This window comes from Phymastichus coffea, unplaced genomic scaffold (genome assembly GCF_024137745.1).
Source record: "Phymastichus coffea isolate CEN01 unplaced genomic scaffold, Cenicafe_Pcof_1.1 PCOF00024, whole genome shotgun sequence".
Classification (NCBI taxonomy): domain Eukaryota; kingdom Metazoa; phylum Arthropoda; class Insecta; order Hymenoptera; family Eulophidae; genus Phymastichus; species Phymastichus coffea.
Window position 1 is genome coordinate 369,509 of NW_026706835.1, and position 8,505 is coordinate 378,013.

Genomic DNA, 8,505 nt, shown 5'->3' on the forward strand with positions numbered 1-8,505 from the left:
CGCTTTGATCTTATTTCCATTGACATCGAAACTGATCTTCATAAGTTTTCGCCTATTACTGCTTGTACTTCCTTCCATTCAGCCGGACCAGCGTAAGTTCTTCATGCTACCAAATCGCCAATTCATCGAAATAGCTTAGAATAAACGTAAACACCCCGGCACAGTCATAAAATCATTATCATGTCTACAATTTCATTTGGGGGGTAATCAGCCATTTTGTATTTTTAAGAAATGAACTGCTAAATAAAGATAAATGGTGTTCTCGTAAATTTATATTTCGAATTACTTATCAATTAGCCCGCTGCATGATCTCTAACACGTATTGTAATGTTTGTACAGGTGGTATTTGAATGCACATTTACAAAGGTCAGTTATTTTCAAAATTCGTTACCAAATCTGTTGGAGGTACACTGCGATACAAAATTAAGAAATTGTATTATTATTTTTTTTTTTTTTACAAGGAGTTGCGGAATCCTTTTCGCGGATTCCCCTTAGTCTTTCTGACTGAGGGGTTATGTGGGACTCTCCGAAAAAAACAATAGGCCTACCCACGAAACCGCCATCTCCTTGGTGTCCTTCCCCCGTGTTCGTCCGTTCGTGTCGTTCCTCCGTATCTCGTTAGGTCGCGTCAATTCGTCTGCTCAGTCATCTGTCAGGCAGCCATCCGCGTTCTTACGTCTCAGTATAGTTTCCGTATAGGTAGCGACTAAGCGCCACCATTCGGGTTCATGCAGCATGAGAGCCACGATGTTATCGGGGGTGATGCTGCCAACCGTTTCTTCCAGTTCCTGTCTGAGTCTTGTCCAGCGATCACACGCGAAAAACGTGTGTTCCGCTTCGTCTCGTTCGTGTCCACAGTAATCGGGTGTTCGTAGTCTGTTCATATTGTAGAGGTACCGTCGGAAGTAGCCGTGGCCCGTCAAGAGCTGGGTGACGTAGAAATTTACATCACCAAATTTCCTTCCGAGCCACAGCCTCGAGTCCCGTATCAATCGTCTCGTCCAGTTACCACCTCGTTCCTCTGTACATCGGCCTGTCCAAATGTCAATTGTCCTGTCGCGCTCAGCGATTGCCGCGCTCTTTCGTCCTATGTCCGCGCTGCTCCCGTAGATTCTTTTACGTTCAAAGAGCAGAAGATCCACGGGTATTACGCCAGCCACCACCAAAACAGCCTGCGGAGAGACTGTTCGGTAGGAGCAAGCGATTCGCAGTGCGCCCTGTCTCTGTACCATCATCATCGTCTTACAGTATTTCTTTGTCTTCAGGGAGTCTGGCCATATTTCTGCGCCGTATAGAAGGATCGAGTGAGCTGTCGCCATTAACAGTCGTCGTTTTCCCGATCTCGGTCCCGTCGTATTTGCCGTCAGGCGACTCAAGGATGCTATCCTCTCTGCCGCTTTCCGGGTTGTTTTCTGTATATGAGGCCAGACGGTCATCTTCGTATCGAGGGTTACCCCAAGGTATTCGACTTCCCTCTTGATCTCTATTTCGCATGTCCCCAGCCTCATGTGCAGTATCGTCTGTACGCGTCTTCTCGTGAGAAACATCAGTTTCGTTTTTCCCGTTGCGAGTTGTAGTCCGTGGTCTGTCATCCATCGTCCGACTCGTCTCATGGTCTGGTTCAACGTCAACTGCGCAAGCTCGTGGGACCTCTCCATAATCACCGCTGCCACATCATCAGCGTAGGCGACGAGGATCTCTCCGAGCGGCATTCCAAGCCAAAGCAAGCTATCGTATAAGCCATTCCAGAAGTCAGGTCCTAGTATCGAACCCTGTGCTACCCCAGCGGTGACCTGTCTCGTTAATTGTCCTTCGATCGTCTCGTACGTTATCCGTCTATTTTTTAGGTAATCCTCCACCACCCGAAGCAGGTATGGCGGGATCCCAAAGTTGCTTTTTAGCGCCTCCAAGATATCCTTCCACCTGGTTGAGTTGAAAGCATTCCTAATGTCGAGCGTCGCCAGGAACACTATAGGTCGCGCTGCGTGTCTATCTAGATCCAGGAAAGAGTCGACCACCTTTTGTATCGCTCCAATCGTCGATTGACCCCTCCTGAAACCGATCTGCAAATCTGATAAAACCCCTCCGGTATGTATCGCATCCATTAGTCTCGGTCTCAGTAGTTGTTCAAAGAGTTTACCAGTTGTGTCAAGTAAACTCAACGGTCGGTAAGCCGAAGACGTATCAGGATCGCTCCTATCTTTTGGCATAAGAACGAGCCTTGACACCTTCCACCGGTCGCTGAACGTTTCTGTCGTCAAACACATGTTGTACAGGTCGAGGAGTATCTCCGGCCGTAGACGAGCCACAAGCCGGAGGATCTCGGATGGTACTCAGTCCGGTCCCGGTGTCTTACTCGTCTTCATCGCATTCGTTGCTCTGATGAGCTCCTCAGCGGCAAAGGTGGGGGGCATTTGTGCGTCCACGTCATCCATCACGATTGTCCTAATCGGATGCGTCGGAAAAAATCCGTCAACAATCCGTCCTGCTGTTTCGGCATCTTTAAGTTCCGGATCTTTAAGACTCGGGCTCCTAGTTTCCCGGTCACAATCTTGTAGCCGGTTTCCCAGGGATCCTCGTTCACCTCCTCGCAGAGCGTCCCCAGCATCGCGTCTTGCTGTCCCGTATTGCTTTCGTCAGCGTCTTCCGTGCTGTTTTGTATATGGCTTGGAGGTTTTTCCTTCCGGGTCCGCCCCCTTGTCACTCGTCGCCAATTTGTAAGGCATATCCTGCGTAACTCGGCTATTTCGTTCGTCCACCAATATTGTGGTTGTCTTTGTTGCATCTGTCGACGTCTCGGCATTGTGCCTCTGCACAAGCTGTCTATAAATTTCGCCGTCTCGTCTGTCAGTCTTTCCGCTCTTTGTCGGCCCATCAGTTCCACGGGAATTCTCTCCCCTGGAGCCGGTGCTGCCATTAGCTCTTCCGAAAATTTTCGTCCATCGAGTTTCCGTAGATTTCACCGCCATCCCCCCAGCCGTGGCAGAATTCTGTCCGATGTCATCGTGACGTCGGGGATAGAGTCACCGACACCTGGTCGTCTATACGTCGGCGTATGTCCCGTATTTACCACTGCTAGATCGAGCCTTGCGGACATTTCCAGCAGTAGTCGTCCACGTCGATTCGTTTCGTTCATTCCCCACTCGGTCGCCCTCGCGTTAAGATCCTCCCCAACAATGACATCCCCGGGCAGGTTCCTGATCCCGTCTTCTAGGAGTGCGACCTTTTTTCGAACTCCATCGCGGTGTAGTTGGGTGTCAGGTAGACGCTGAGATAAGTAACAGCGCCAACTGTGACCCAGACGTAGTCGTCCCCGACACCGCGATTGGAGACTCTAGATTGGGGCCACCCCGTACCCAGATAGCAGTGGTCTCTGTCTCATTTGTAATGTATGTCTGGGTCGTCCTTCTCCTGTATGGTTCACTCAGAATAAGGATGTCCGCGTCATATTCGTCGGCTATCTAAGATAAGAGCATGTCTGCAGTCCTACTTCGATTCAGGTTTCCCTGAATTATTCTGTCCGTCCTCTGGCCCGTCCCCTGCACTCCTCCAGCGCGGACCGGAACACGGCGCACCTGCCGCCTTCGGCGAGGTGGGCGACGTCCCTGTGCCAGGCCTCGGAGCACAGTGGGCAGACCGGCTTGTTTTGGCATTCCGTCGCGTAGTGTCCAGATGTGCCACACTTGCGGTAGTATTTCGTCCAGTCCTTACGTGTGCATTCAGCTTTCACATGGCCGAAGCCCAGACATCTGTAACATTTTGCCACCATCAGTCGTTTCCGAACGCGGCAATGCACCCAGCCAATTCCGATCCGACCACGCCTAAGCAATGCATCGGCTTCCCGCGATTCTAATTCACAGACCGCCATATACTGCTCAGCGCGGTTTGGACCGAAAATGTGGACTCGAAAGTCCGTGTCTCGTCCCGTCTCTCGTCTGAGCGCGTCCGTCACGTCTTTCGGAGTCGCAACGCAGTCCAGGTCCATGATCTCCAATTGGACCTTGGAGGTCACGGCCCTGACACTCCTCACTTCCCCGATCGTATTTTGGATCTATCGTCCAAACATCTCACGTCCGTCCGGCTTGTCTGCGTCTACCTGTAGCTTCAGAAGACATAAGCCGTTCTTCGTTTTCCTCAGGGTTATCACCTGCACGTGGCTCTCCTCCGGGTCGATCGTCGTCCGTATTATCCGTACTATATCAGAGTACGTCGTGTCCATGCCCGGCCTGATCAGGACAGCCAGACCCATTTTCTGATGGGCCGGTCCGCCTCTGTCAGACCGGTTCTTTACGTCCGTTTTCTTTTTTGTCTTGTCTGATCGTTTTCGTGTTACCGTCTGCCAGTCCTTGGTCGGTTCCGTCGTCGGTGGCCTCTTTTGTGAGGGCTCCGGCGTGGTTCCGGCCGGCGAACGTTTTCGTTTCGTCCGTGGCGTTTCTTCGTTATTTGCCGCTGTCCTGTCTGTAGTTTTGTTGTCTTGGAAACGTCTTTCCGAAATTGTGGCCGATCGCTTGTGCAGCGCGATGTCCACAGTCTCGAGAATTATCTTAATTACCTCAGCGACAAAGGCGGGGGTATATTATTACTATTATTATTATTATTTTTATTATTATTATTATTATTATTGTGTAGCAGGTGGAACTCGAAAGTTCATAGGCTCATCAATACAAGTTTCCTATTCCTGTGTATTTTTCGTAAGTTCTAACCACAAGTTCTTTCCACTGTAACACATTTTTTAGGGAGAATTCAACTGCTTATCGAAGAAAACGGCCGTCAGTTTGAATATGTACTCAATTGTTAATTTAAAAACATAAAACGAGAGGAAAGTGGACTCACGCTAATCAGGCACTCTAAAGGAAACAAACCTTACTGCGTCCGCTTCGTTGTTTCGGGGTAACGCTAAAAGTTAGGATAACTTTCTTGAGGCTTACATTTCCAAGGTCATTGTAATATTGGGATTGATATTCATCAGAAAAAACTAGCAAATAGCAACCACAGGACTTTTTAGCATTTTACCTTGAAATGACCATCCAAATGTCATAAGAAAAAAATTTAAATATAGTTTTGAAAGTAAAATTTTCTGCTCTTTCTGATTCCGGTGTCAAAAATAATAATTTATTTTCCTAATTAAAAAGACACTCTAACCTTCAAATAACCTCGAAAATAAAACTCGAAAATAAACGAACAGCAGCATTCAGTGCTGCAATAACCGATTGGTAGCGAGGAGAACCGGTGCAGCCTTTCCAGGGAGGAATCCGATTGGCTAAGAAGAATTTGTTCAACAATTACGGCTGATCACCGTAATTATACCGTAGGGTAGCTGCACCTCCCTTTTTCTGCGCGACAAAATACTATCGAGAGTATTTTGTCTATCGCGATCGTTTGTGTGTTCGCGTCGAGCGTTAGTTTTCGCGGTTGAATTTTGAATTCTCTCTCTCTCTATCTCCCCGTATTATTGAAAATTGTAAATACTATTCGCGTGCGGAAGTCTTTCGGCCCATCGAAGACTGTAGTTTATTAGTCATAAACGATTTTGATTTTATTCGCCGCATTACGTTATTTCGTTCCCTTTTAGTTTAACGGATCCGTCACCGGTTAAATTTCAAACCGATCGATTTCATCTAGGGGATACTTGGAGTAAACCTTAGGTCACTCACACCTGAGATAGATCGAGTGTCACAAGTCAGGTGACTTAAGGTGAGTTCAACTCTGTTGGGAAGGAGTCATCAGAACGAAAGTATCAAACGTAAAGGCGGATACACGTATACTCATACGTGTTTAACGGAGCAGCGTCTATTTTTTAGGTAATCCTCCACCACCCGAAGCAGGTATGGCGGGATCCCAAAGTTGCTTTTTAGCGCCTCCAAGATATCCTTCCACCTGGTTGAGTTGAAAGCATTCCTAATGTCGAGCGTCGCCAGGAACACTATAGGTCGCGCTGCGTGTCTATCTAGATCCAGGAAAGAGTCGACCACCTTTTGTATCGCTCCAATCGTCGATTGACCCCTCCTGAAACCGATCTGCAAATCTGATAAAACCCCTCCGGTATGTATCGCATCCATTAGTCTCGGTCTCAGTAGTTGTTCAAAGAGTTTACCAGTTGTGTCAAGTAAACTCAACGGTCGGTAAGCCGAAGACGTATCAGGATCGCTCCTATCTTTTGGCATAAGAACGAGCCTTGACACCTTCCACCGGTCGCTGAACGTTTCTGTCGTCAAACACATGTTGTACAGGTCGAGGAGTATCTCCGGCCGTAGACGAGCCACAAGCCGGAGGATCTCGGATGGTACTCAGTCCGGTCCCGGTGTCTTACTCGTCTTCATCGCATTCGTTGCTCTGATGAGCTCCTCAGCGGCAAAGGTGGGGGGCATTTGTGCGTCCACGTCATCCATCACGATTGTCCTAATCGGATGCGTCGGAAAAAATCCGTCAACAATCCGTCCTGCTGTTTCGGCATCTTTAAGTTCCGGATCTTTAAGACTCGGGCTCCTAGTAACTCTGCATCGTGGGTGTTTATTCTTGAATAAATTTATTTTGTACCAGCTAATCCACCCCGTTACAATATATATATAGTTGAAAAGAATAAATAAATCATCTTTAGTCTATAATTAATCATATTATTTATTTATAAAACCGTAACCAAAATAAATAAAATAATAAAATGTACGGGTAAATTCTATAAAATGTTGATAAAATACTTTAAATAAACAAAAAAACCAGCTAAACTCTGGATTTTGATTTTATTTGAAATAGTTTTTTAAAGGATCCTACAATTAATATTCAGAATTCAGAAATAATTTCGTAAGTGTTTCCCATTTTATTAAAATTTTTTTAAGCATGTTACGGATTGTTTCATAAAATTGATAATACTACCCTAAACAAATTGATTATGTAAAAACTCTCTTAACACCATAACTCCATTTCAATCTCTAACATTCCTTTACTCACAGTTAACACCATAGAATGCATATTTTACTCAATCATCCTAGAATCTTTCGATGAGCTTGTATCGATGCATTCAAGAAACATCTCTTTTAAGAGAAAGCTTTGGGTCTCAGAACAAATTCGGTCTCGTTTACGTTCAAGAAATGCCGCATTTAAGCACGCCACAAATGCAAGAAATCCTAGTATCTTCCTCCACTATAAAATATTAAGAAATTCAATTTCCAAACAACTTGACACTGCAAATAAATGACTATATATCCTCTAAACTCCAACAAGCTAAACAACTTAAAGGAAATGGCGTACGCCACATAATGCAAAAATGCTAGCTCTTGGCTCGCAAACTGTAGCACCAGCACTCACAGCAGTCATAAATAAGTCTGTTGATAAATTCACTTTCTTAAATATGTGGAAAAGGACTCTAATTCGCTCTCTTTCCAAGAATAATCGCCACATTTACCCTCTGACACCAGATTTATAGCCCAGCTCTCAGAGCCCTCAAAATTTTTCGACCGTATCATTCATAAACAACCCTCAAACCACCTAGAAAAAAACAATTTGTTGAACCACAGGCAGGCGGGCTTTTACAAGCATCACTCAATAGTGACAACATAGTGCTACTAAACGATATAAATTTTGTAAATGAAAAGAGCCAAATAACTCGTTCTTTTCGATTTTTCCAAACCTTTCAACTTGATACTGTATGTCTTACTCATCAAGAAACTCAGAGTTTTCAATTACACAGATAAATCTCTCCAGTCGTTATTTAGTTACCTCTTAGACAGGTTTTAGGCCGTTATTGATCAGGACGAATTGATATCTCAGTAGCTGCAAGCTCAGACTTGAGTCCCGGAGAGCAGAGTCCTTAACCCACTGTTTTCTTCTATTTTTGTCAATGACCTTTCAGCTGTTTTATTTTCCTCTAAATATCTAATTTATGTTGACGATAACCAAATATACCATCATTGCAGACTTTTTGACCTCACTCTTCTCACCTATAAAGTAGTATGCGACCAGTATCCGCACTATCTCCCTACCTATCTTCACTCCCCAAACCAACTATCCTATAAACAATCGAGCAGAAACCCACTTATGACCTTCCACTATCCTGCTTCAAGGACTAAAGCTTGGAAACACTCTGCTGCCAGAAATAGGATGCATCTTCTCAACCAGCTCTGAGTCACTGATTTTAAAGCTGAGAGGATACAGGAACTCGAACGTTGATTTTTCTTCCTTTTTAAAGCGTTTGAACTTCAACAATTCTAACTCCATGACTATGTTACCTTCTCATTAACTTATTATCTTTCATCTCTCATGTATTTTCATCCTCTGCTCCCTACCTTCAGCTTACCCTCCTACCAAAAATTCCATGCTATTACCATCCCGTGGTTAGTCTTCGGTTTTAAGAAAGAAAAAAAGAGGGACAGGAAATCAAATTTCTAGAGTCGTTTAGTCCTTCCTCGAGAGTTTTTTCAGTCAAAAGTACCTAGGACGGAGACACGAATTTCGCAAAATTCGCCAACTTATAGGCCATTGTAAGGTATTAGTTTTTAAGTTTGCAAGAGT